The 8536-nt window shown below is 35.1% G+C and overlaps 1 long non-coding RNA gene across 1 annotated transcript; it reads right to left on the bottom strand.

Moving 5' to 3' along the window:
* Nucleotides 1–4871: 4871 nt before the first annotated feature.
* On the bottom strand, nucleotides 4872–6688 carry LOC118575682. Its single transcript, XR_004943878.1, has 3 exons — nucleotides 6331–6688; nucleotides 6068–6128; nucleotides 4872–4923 (listed from the first exon to the last, which is right to left on the bottom strand). It is a non-coding gene; the product is annotated as an uncharacterized LOC118575682 (long non-coding RNA).
* Between the last annotated feature and the right edge of the window lie 1848 nt (nucleotides 6689–8536).

Here is an 8536-nt window from a genome sequence, read left to right as displayed (position 1 = left end):
TGAGCCATCTTTTCTAGTTCTGGGTTCCAGGGTCATGGTGGATTTCTTTTGCCAACTCCTTACCCCTACAGTTTTGACAAAACAACAATCAATGGCAGTACATCATCTACACTTAGAATTGCACTCAAGGATCATATATTCTAATGTATACATGACTAATTACTGACATTCAAGCCGGCAGGATAACAAACGATTCAAGTGCATTTGTGAATATTAAATATTACAAATACAACCATTAACAAAATTCCATCACCCTTATACAAACACCCTTACTTGGAAAGTGTGATCACATACTGCCTGAGAGTTAAAGTAAAATGAATTACTTCCATGATAGCCATACCATTCTACACAAGGCAACAGATAAATACCTCTGAATAAGGAAAAGTGTAAAAAAAAAAGATGAACTAAAGCCACAGAAGGAATAGAAGGACCACAAAATAAACTTTACTAATTGAATTTGCCACATATATCCCACATTTCAAAGTCTTTCTCATATGCTGCCAAATAGAAGCCACAATATGTTCCTCATATCGGCTTTACTTATACTTGTTAATAATTTATTTACTTCAAATCTACAATGAAAAGACTTAAAACAATGTTTTGTTTCCTTTGAAACCTAAAACAACTGTGATACCTGAAGTGTTAAGCAAAGTTCATTCCCTGGACCAAGATCAGGTATTGGATGACTTCCAGTAATTCTTGCAACAAGAAGCTCCAAGGGTCTAACCTACTTGGGAACCAGAATGCACATACATATATCCAGAGGAAGACACAAACACATACACACACACACACACACACACACACACACACACACACACACCATAATTAAAACAGGAACAAACCATTAAAATAATTATCAATCATGAATGTTTTTCTGTTATCATTCTGTAACATGGGTTTTGAGGCATCTAAATGATTACAGAGTTTTTCTCCATCATGAATTGGTCCATGTAATAGAAAGCAAGCATCAAGTCTTGAAGTCTGAGTAATCTATCATTTTCAGTCTGAGATATCATTTGAGAAAATTTTGAAAATGGTACACTGCAGGAAGAAATCAGTCATGAGGGTTGTCCTGAGCATTTACATCAGCACACCACTTCCAATTTACACATTTGCTTTATGCTGCAGCACAAGAAGGTAAATTCTTAGCTGCCTGTTTTAGCTGCCATATCTGACACTTGTTTCCATGCCACTTTTAAGAGGTTCATGTATTGCTGTGGAACCCAGGGCCAAATTAAACCCTTTTCTATGTTCACATCGATATGTTCTATTATCAAAGCAACAGAAAAGGCATATCTATGAAATTTTAGACCAGAATTCATTATCTCATGTATTTGAACAGAGGTATGAAATCTAAAATGTTACTTATCATTTAAATTTATAGGCCTTTTGTCCATATTTGTTGAAATATGTAAACAAAATAAAAAGAGATATAATGATTGATCAGATTATTGACACATTTTAGAATTTTTTCCAAAATAATTCATTTTTTGAAATTGAATTCAAGTATGTTGGCTGAGGATCATAACAATGTATATATAGTCAGATTTCCTTTGGTATGAGTTTCTTTCAGATTTTCAAAGTATAATGTCATATTGAAATGCTTTAAGAGACCAATTACACACTAAAATTTTACAGTTAGAGGGTTATTTGTGTTTTTACTAGGCATTACCACATTGATTATACTCATAGGGTTTCTCTCCAATATATGTTTTTATATAGGGTTGTGCAAGGGCTTTACCACACTGATTAGAATTGTATGGTTTCAATCCAGTATGTGTTCTTTTATGTCTTTGTAGATGAGAGTGATGAGCAAAGGCCTGTAAAACACTGATTACATTCATATGGTCTCTCCAGTATGTGTTCCCTTAAGTACTTGAAGATGACCATGCTGTGCAAATGCCTACCCACATTGTATATATTCATAGGGTGTCTCTTCCGTATGTGTTCTTTCATGCAACTGAAGAGAATTGTGATGAGCAAAGGCTTTACCACATTGTTTACATTCATAAGTGTCAAAGAGAAAGATGTCAGGAACCAAACATGAAACATGGAATAGTATTAGCCAGGCAAGAGAACAAGTTACAAGACCACTGCCCTTCCCCAGAACAGTAAGACCTGTTGACTAACCAGAGGCTCCCAAAGATAAGAAGACAATTCACTATCAGGTGATATGACAAGCAAGTGGAAAGAGCCTAGCAACAGAATAAATGGCCCCTTTCCAGTGACCTTAGCTGACATCTTGCAGTTGCACAATCTGCACTTCTCTCATGTACTGCACCCCTTCCACTTGTAGATGATTGGGCTGTGCAAATGCTGTCCCACATTGTATACATTCATAGGTTTTCTCTCCCGTATGTGTTCTTTAATGCAACTGAAAAGAATTGTGAAGAGCAAAGGCTTTACCACATTGTTTGTATTCTAGAGTTTCTATCCAGTATGTGTTCTTTCATGTAATTGAAGACCACTTTGTCGAGTAAAGGCTTTACCACACTGATTACATTCATAGGGTTTCTTTCCAGCATGTGTTCTTTTATGTACTTGGAGATGATCGGACTGTGCAAAAGTTTTACCACATTGTTTACATTCATAGGGTTGCTCTCCAGTATGTGTTCTTTATGTACTTGAAGATGTCTGGAACGTGCAAAGGCTTTACCACACTGATTACATTCATAGGGTTTCTCTCCAGTATGTGTTCTTTCGTGTAATTGAAGAGCACAGTATTGAGCAAAGGCTTTACCACATTGTTTACATTCATAGGGTTTCTCTCCAGAATGTGTTCTTTTATGTACTTGAAGAGAACCGGGATGTGCAAAGACTTTACCACACTGATTACATTCATAGGGTTTCTCTTCAGCATGTGTTCTTTTCTGTACTTGAACATGACTGCGCTTTGTAAAGGCTTTACCACATTGAAAACATTCATAGCGTTTCTCTCCACTGTTTCCTTTCATGCCTTTGAAGAGTACTCTTTTGAGCAAAGGCTTTACCACACTGATTACATTACTAGGGTTTCTCTCCAGAATGTGTTCTTTTATGTACTTGAAGAGAATTGTGACGTGCAAAAGGCGTTTACCACATTGGTTACATTCATAGGGTTTCTCTCAGTATGTGTTCTTTTATGTACGTGTGGGCTGTGAACATGACTAGACTGCAAAGGCTACCCACACTGTTTGCATTCATAGCGTTTCTCTCCATTTATGTGTTGCTTTTATGTATTTGAAGAGAATTGTGATGGTGCAAAGGCTTTACCACATTGGCGTACATTCATATAGTTTCTCTCCATTATGTGCTTCTTTTATGTACTTGAAGAGTATTGTGATGTTGTAAAGGCTTACCACATTGTGTACATTCATAGGGTTTCTCTCCAGTATGTGTCTTTCTGTATTTGAAGGAGGAATTGTGGCTGTGCAAAGGCTTTTACCACAATGGTTTACATTCATAGCGGTTTCTCTCCATATGTTTCTTTTTATGTACTTGAAGATGACTGGAACGTGCAAAGGCTTTACCACATTGTTTGACATTCATAGGCGTTTCTCTCCATTTATGTGTTCTTTTATGTACTTGAAGAGAATTGTGCTGTGCAAAGGCTTTACCACATTGTTTACATTCATAGGGTTTCTCTCCAGTATGTGTTCTTTTATGTACTTGAAGTTGACTGGAACGTGCAAAGGCTTTGCCACATCTTTTACATTCATAGGGTTTCTCTCCATTATGTGTTCTTTTATGTACTTGAAGAGAATTGTGATGTGCAAGGCTTTACCACATTGTTTACATTCATATAGTTTCTCTCCATTATGTGTTCTTTTATGTACTTGAAGAGTATTGTGATGTGTAAAGGCTTTACCACATTGTTTACATTCATAGGGTTTCTCTCCAGTATGTGTTCTTTCATGTATTTGAAGAGAATGTGCTGTGCAAAGGCTTTACCACATTGTTTACATTCATAGGGTTTCTCTCCAGTATGTGTTCTTTTATGTACTTGAAGATGACTGGAACGTGCAAAGGCTTTACCACATTGTTTACATTCATAGGGTTTCTCTCCATTATGTTTTCTTTTAGGTACTTTGGAAGAGAATTTGTGCTTTGTGCAAGGCTTTACCACATGTTTACTTCATTAGGGTTTCTCTCCAGTATGTGTTGCTTTTATTACTTGAAGTTGACTGGAACGCTGCAAAGGCTTTGCCACATCTTTACATTCATTAGGGTTTTCTCCATTATGTGTTCTTTTATGTACTTGAAGAGGAATTGTGATGTGCAAAGGCTTACCACATTTGTTTACATTCATAGGTTTCTCTCCAGTATGTGTTCTTTATGTACGTGAAGATGACTGGAAACGTGTGCCAAAAAGGCCTTTTCCACATTGTTTACATTCATAGGGGTTTCTCTCAGTAAATGTGCTCGTTTATGTTACTTGAAGATGACCAGGCTGTGCAGAAGGTTTTACCACGTTGTTTACTTCATAGGTTTTCGCTCCCAATATGTGTCCCTCTGTGCATTTTGAAGAGTACTGTTTTGAGCAAAGGCTTTAACCACACATGATTACATTCATAGGGTTTCTCTCCAGTATGTGTCCTTTTATGTACTTGAAGATGATTGGGGTTTGTAAAGGCTTTACCACATTGATTACATTCATAGGGTTTCTCTCCAGAATGTTTTCTTCTATGTATTTGTAGAATTTTACATTGAGTAAAGGCTTTGCCACTTTGATTACACCCATAAGGTTTTTTAAGGTTATGTGTAGTTTCATTCCTATGAAGATGACTGTGTTGAGCAAAGGTTTTACCACAATGATTATATTCATAGGTTTTCTCTCCAGTAACTGTTTGTTCATGCCTTTGCAGATGAGTGTGACATACAAAGACTTTACCACACTCAGTATATTCACGTGCTTTCTCTGTAGTATGATTTCTTTTATGCCTGCAAGAACAATTGAAACATTTAAAAACTTTATCACATTCATTGCATTGCTGAGTCTTTATATCTGCAAGAATTAATTTTACAATTTGGTCTAAACATAAAGAGAAATGAGGTCTTACAGTTTTAACATGTTATTTACACTCATGTTCATCCCCTGCATTAAGGATGGCTTTGCATATTTGAACATGCCTGTGATGATAAGAGCCTTTATTACTGGCTCATATTTATGGCATCATTTTTCTTTGAGGTTTATCACATATTTAAAGAGAATTTGGAGAATTTGGACATTTACCTCATTTATTCCATTGATAAAGTTTCCTATACTGTAAGTTCTGGTACATGTTCATCGTTAACCAGGACAAACACAATCATTTAAACAGTCTTAGTTCTCATAGGCTATTTTTGTGGTGTGCTTGTTGATCTGTTCTGAATGAAGTTGGAAACCTTGTTGTTTGTAAACTTGAATCATATTCAACAAGTTATATTCAACATTGAACTATGATATATCTTCTAATTGTTCTGAGATTGAAAGATGTACATTGATTCTTTGCATATTCTTATGTTCATAGAGCTGGTATCATGAGTGACATATGATATAACATATAAAGAAAGATTAAAAACAATAAAATTTTCACATTTCATTTACAGTTGGACGTTCTGTTCCTCATCAACATATGGTATAGGGAATAATGTTTCTCTACAACCCCCCCCTTAACTCTTGAATCTAACTACCCATCTAACTAAAATTAGCAAGACAGAACAACTATATAATTAACTATATTATAGACTATTTGCTTATTTCAAGGTTGTACATATATTCTTATCACATATTTAATGAGTATAGTTTTATTATATGAACACTATGAAACTAAATGGATTGTCAGTTGTAAACCACAGCTTTGATAAAGCTATTATTCAAATGTTGATTTCTGTTAAGCCATTGATTTTTGTGTTCCTTCTTAAAAGAATCACTTGCAAACACAATTCACTTTTCTGCCATTGAGGTACATGTGTTTATGAGCATTTATTGATCAACAATGTATTTTAAGCTGTGATTATTTACACTGCTTCATCTAATTAAAACTTCCAGATTAATTATATATATCCAGAAACCCATTTCTATCAGCTTTCACAAGAAAATTACCTTCCATGTTTTTGAGAACTTTGACAATGTTCTTCAACTTTAAGATCTTCCCAATTGTAGCCTAAGATATAGGACAAGAATCATATATGAATTATTACAAGAAACTGAAAATTTTACATTAATATCTTCAGATATTCTCAGAATGAAATCTGACTTATTCAGCTCATTCTTTCACATTCTCAATCAGAATTATATAAGAGCATCAATAATCAATCAATAGGCATCCCCTTATTTAAAATATGAAGGAAAATTTACAGTATTACCTATAGCAATGAGGTTCATATAGGTCTCCAGCATCACATCTTTGTAGAGATTCTTCTGTGATGGATCCATCAATGCCCACTCTTCCTGAGTGATGTTGACATGCACATCATTATAGGTCACTGCATTCTAAAATATGCCATACATAAATGTGCATCCAGATGTATAAAACAAAAAGCATGATATAACATTGTAAATGTGTGCTTCTTTGACAATATAGCCACACAATTCTGGTGACTGCCACACGTATTTTATGACTCAGACATTACAATGAAATCATCAAGTTACTTCACAAACAAACTCAATAGGAGGTTTACAACAATTATTTATGAATGCTTGGAATTGGATATCGTCTTGCAAGAGAAATTCCTATTAACAGAGTTAGAGAGACAAGTAAAGACTTCAACAGTACTGAACACATATCAAAGAAATTGCATGAACCATTACTAAATACAACAAAAATTTGTAAGCTGAGTGTAATGGCTCATGCCTTTAATCCCAGAACTTAGAAGGTAGAAGCATATATATGTGCTTCTGAGTTGAAAGTTAGCCTAGTCTATGTAATCAGTTATAGGACAACAAAAAAGTAAATATTAAGAACCCATCTGCACTTTAAACTTGTATCAAACAAATAAAAAGATAAGATGAACTCAGAGATTGTTTTACTGAAGTTCCTAAAAAGAGTTAGGCATTCACTCTAGTTCTGTATTCAACTTCTAAAAATCTGAATTGCTCCAGATTAAATTGTACTTTCATAAATCTTACTAAAATGGCTGTGCATTTAAACAGTTACAAATGGAAAGATGATTACATTTCTGTCCCCATCAGATACATCGCCCCCTCCAGCAGTAAACAGTAAGAGAAACTACGCCCAATTTCCCAAAATTATCAACCTTGCTTTGGAGATGGAATTGGCTGACTCTTTCTCTAAACCCAGACAGAAATATTGCCCCAAAAAAGGGGGTTAACTGATTCTTGAGTCCCAATTCAAAAGAGCCCTCTGATGTGGGACAGAAAAAAACAATAGTTTTATTTAAATCAGGTTGATTATAAATGTGATCTCTTTAAAAAAAAGGACAAAAGGACATATGATATAGATGTAATAAGATAAAAGGGTAGATTAATGAACTTACTTTTAAAACACAACAACTTGTTTAAAATGTCTTAAATTGGTATAGATTTTAGTCTATTGATACAAACTTAAAGTTAATTTTGTTATCCTGTATAAAATACTCTCATTTGAGGTTTTTTTTATACAACTCATTTATATTGTAATGGATAATTAAGAAATACAGATCAATTAGTCTTCTATGATACTTAAACTTATAGTCATGTGACATTTTCTAGGTATACATACATATAATTCAGGTAGACTAGTAATCTTCAAATACTTCAAAGGTCTACAAAATATGGCACCACCCTGCCCAGAGAAAGAGAGAGCTCTCATTGTACAAAGTGTCAATATTGGACAAAGAGTAAATTCAGGAGATAGGGAATCTGAGAGCTCTGATTAGACCAACAGTGGCTTTCTGAGAAGCAGAATCTGCAACCTCTCATTGGACCAAGTGAGGATAACTGAAACACTTAATCTGTCAGTTATGACTGGACCAAGACTGTGGATAAGACCAAGAATGAATCCACAAGGAGATGGACAGATGTCAAGGTAGAAGTACATACAACAAAATAATGAGCAATACAGCATCAACAAACCTAGCCCTCCTCCAACAGCAAGCCTTGAACATAACAAAATGGAAGAAGCAGAAGAAAGCACCCTTAAGGATAACATCATGCAGATGCTAGAGGCTTTTAAAGAAGAAATCAAAGATGAAATTGAGCAAAAGACAAATTAAAGGGGAAGGAAATCAATAAAGAACATAAAATGGGAAGAACATGCTACACTCACCATAGCATGGATTATGGTCTGTCTTACAACTCGATACAGAAAAAAACAGAGGAGAATACAGTAAAGATCCTGCTTGGTGCATAGTGCCAGCATTTCACAATGACGTCAACAAGGATATTTCAAAGCATAGTCCTGCTCCCAGTACTCTGAGAGATGTAGCCAGCAGAGTAATGTATTCAGAGGCAGCCAAACAGCCCCAAGAATTACAAAGACTGTGAAGAGCCATGCAGGAAAACAAATATCTACATTAGAGCATGCAGGATGAGCAGAACCAGGCTTGACAATGCAGGATGGAGCAAGAATAA

This window comes from Onychomys torridus, unplaced genomic scaffold (genome assembly GCF_903995425.1).
Source record: "Onychomys torridus unplaced genomic scaffold, mOncTor1.1, whole genome shotgun sequence".
NCBI classification, from domain to species: Eukaryota; Metazoa; Chordata; class Mammalia; order Rodentia; family Cricetidae; genus Onychomys; species Onychomys torridus.
Note: the sequence above shows the minus strand (reverse complement) of the source record. Positions and strands in the feature narration are given on the sequence as shown.